The sequence below is a fragment of the Bos mutus genome, chromosome 3 (genome assembly GCF_027580195.1).
Source record: "Bos mutus isolate GX-2022 chromosome 3, NWIPB_WYAK_1.1, whole genome shotgun sequence".
Taxonomy (NCBI): Eukaryota; Metazoa; Chordata; class Mammalia; order Artiodactyla; family Bovidae; genus Bos; species Bos mutus.
Window position 1 is genome coordinate 66,801,944 of NC_091619.1, and position 2,703 is coordinate 66,804,646.

At 37.8% G+C, this 2,703-nt stretch overlaps 1 non-coding gene across 1 annotated transcript; it reads left to right on the forward strand.

The window, feature by feature from the left end:
* Window positions 1-660: 660 nt before the first annotated feature.
* LOC138987376 (U6 spliceosomal RNA) lies at window positions 661-767 on the forward strand. Its single transcript, XR_011463851.1, has one exon. It is a non-coding gene; the product is annotated as a U6 spliceosomal RNA (small nuclear RNA).
* The last annotated feature ends 1,936 nt before the right edge of the window (window positions 768-2,703 follow it).

A 2,703-nucleotide genomic window follows, 5' to 3' on the forward strand; every position in this document is an offset into this window, starting at 1 on the left:
AAGAAGTCTTGGGAGAAAATACAATCAAATATACAATTTTCCAAAAATTTTAATTCATGAAAAAAAAGAACCACAAATACACAAAGTTAAGAATGGGAAAAGGAAAGAACAGATATTAAGGAGATCTTAAAGCGTCAAGGAAACATCTCTGAAGAAATGTTTTAACTGAGACCTCTAAAGATTTGGTAAGTGTTATTTAGGTGAAAAGAAGAGGCGGTTTGAGGAAACTGTTTATGATAGTACCCTGAGGCAGAAAAAGGAACAACAACAACAAAAAAGATTACTGTGGATAAAAAAGTCCTCTTTGGTGTACTACAGACATTTCCCTTAAACTCAATAGCAAAGCAAGAAAGCCCATTAGGAACAGTTACTAAACACTGACTAAAAATGTCTACCCAGTACAATAAATAAGAAACCAAAATATGATATATAGCTATTGTACACAAAGGGTCAAAAATATTTTTATTTTCAAATGGTGCTGCTGCTGCTGCTAAGTTGCTGCTAAGTTGCTTCAGTCGTGTCCGACTCTGTGCGACCCCAAAGACGGCAGCCCACAGGCTCTGCCATCCCTGGGATTCTCCAGGCAAGAACACTGGAGTGGGTTGCCATTGCCTTCTCCATTTTCAAATGATACTCATATCCAATTAAAAAATGGAAGAGGTGCTCGCTTCGGCAGCACATATACTAAAATTGGAACGATACAGAGAAGATTAGCATGGCCCCTGCGCAAGGATGACACGCAAATTCGTGAAGCATTCCATATTTTTATACACTAATAATGAGAAAACAGAAGGAGAAATTAAGGAAACAATTCCATTCACCATTGCAATGGAAAGAATAAAATACTTAGGAATATATCTACCTAAAGAAACTAAAGACCTGTATATAGAAAACTATAAAACACTGGTGAAAGAAATCAAAGAGGACACTAATAGATGGAGAAATATACCATGTTCATGGATTGGAAGAATCAATATAGTGAAAATGAGTATACTACCCAAAGCAATTTATAGATTCAATGCAATCCCTATAAGCTACCAACGGTATTCTTCACAGAGCTAGAACAAATAATTTCACAATTTGTATGGAAATACAAAAAACCTCAAATAGCCAAAGCTATCTTGAGAAAGAAGAATGGAACTGGAGGAATCAACCTACCTGACTTCAGGCTCTACTACAAAGCCATAGTCATCAAGACAGTATGGTACTGGCACAAAGACAGAAATATAGATCAATGGAACAAAATAGAAAGCCCAGAGATAAATCCACACACATATGGACAACTTATCTTTGACAAAGGAGGCAAGAATATACCATGGATTAAAGACAATCTCTTTAACAAGTGGTCTGGGAAAACTGGTCAACCACTTGTAAAAGAATGAAACTAGACCACTTTCTAACACCATACACAAAAATAAACTCAAAATGGATTAAAGACCTAAACGTAAGACCAGAAACTATAAAACTCCTAGAGGAGAACATAGGCAAAACACTCTCCGACATACATCACAGCAGGATCTTCTATGACCCACCTCCCAGAATATTGGAAATAAAAGCAAAAATAAACAAATGGGACCTAATTAAACTTAAAAGCTTCTGCACAACAAAGGAAACTATAAGCAAGGTGAAAAGACAGCCTTCAGAATGGAAGAAAATAATAGCAAATGAAGCAACTGACAAACAACTAATCTCAAAAATATACAAGCAACTCCTACAGCTCAATTCCAGAAAAATAAATGACCCAATCAAAAAATGGGCCAAAGAACTAAATAGACATTTCTCCAAAGAAGACATACAGATGGCTAACAAACATGAAAAGATGCTCAACATCACTCATTATCAGAGAAATGCAAATCAAAACCACTATGAGGTACCATTTCACACCAGTCAGAATGGCTGCGATCCAAAAGTCTACAAGCAATAAATGCTGGAGAGGGTGTGGAGAAAAGGGAACCCTCTTACACTGTTGGTGGGAATGCAAACTAGTACAGCCACTATGGAGAACAGTGTGGAGATTCCTTAAAAAACTGGAAATACAACTGCCTTATGATCCAGCAATCCCACTGCTGGGCATACATACTGAGGAAACCAGAATTGAAAGAGACACGTGTACCCCAATGTTCATCCCAGCACTGTTTATAATAGCCAGGACATGGAAGCAACCTAGATGTCCATCAGCAGATGAATGGATAAGAAAGCTGTGGTACATATACACAACGGAGTATTACTCAGCCATTAGAAAGAATACATTTGAATCAGTTCTAATGAGGTGGATGAAACTGGAGCCTATTATACAGAGTGAAGTAAGCCAGAAAGAAAAACCAATACAGTATACTAATGCATATATATGGAATTTAGAAAGATGTTAACAATAACCCTGTATACAAGACAGCAAAAGAGACACTGATGTATAGAACAGTCTTTTGGACTCTGTGGGAGAGGGAGAGGGTGGGATGATTTGGGAGAATGGCAATGAAATACGTATAATATCATATATGGAACAAGTCGCCAGTCCAGGTTCGATGCACGATACTGGATGCTTGGGGCTGGTGCACTGGGACGACCCAGAGGGATGGTATGGGGAGGGAGGAGGGAGGGGGGTTCAAGATGGGGAACACGTGTACACCTGTGGCAGATTCATGTTCATGTATGGCAAAAACCAATACAATATTGTAAAGTTTAAAAATAAAATAAAAAAAAGAA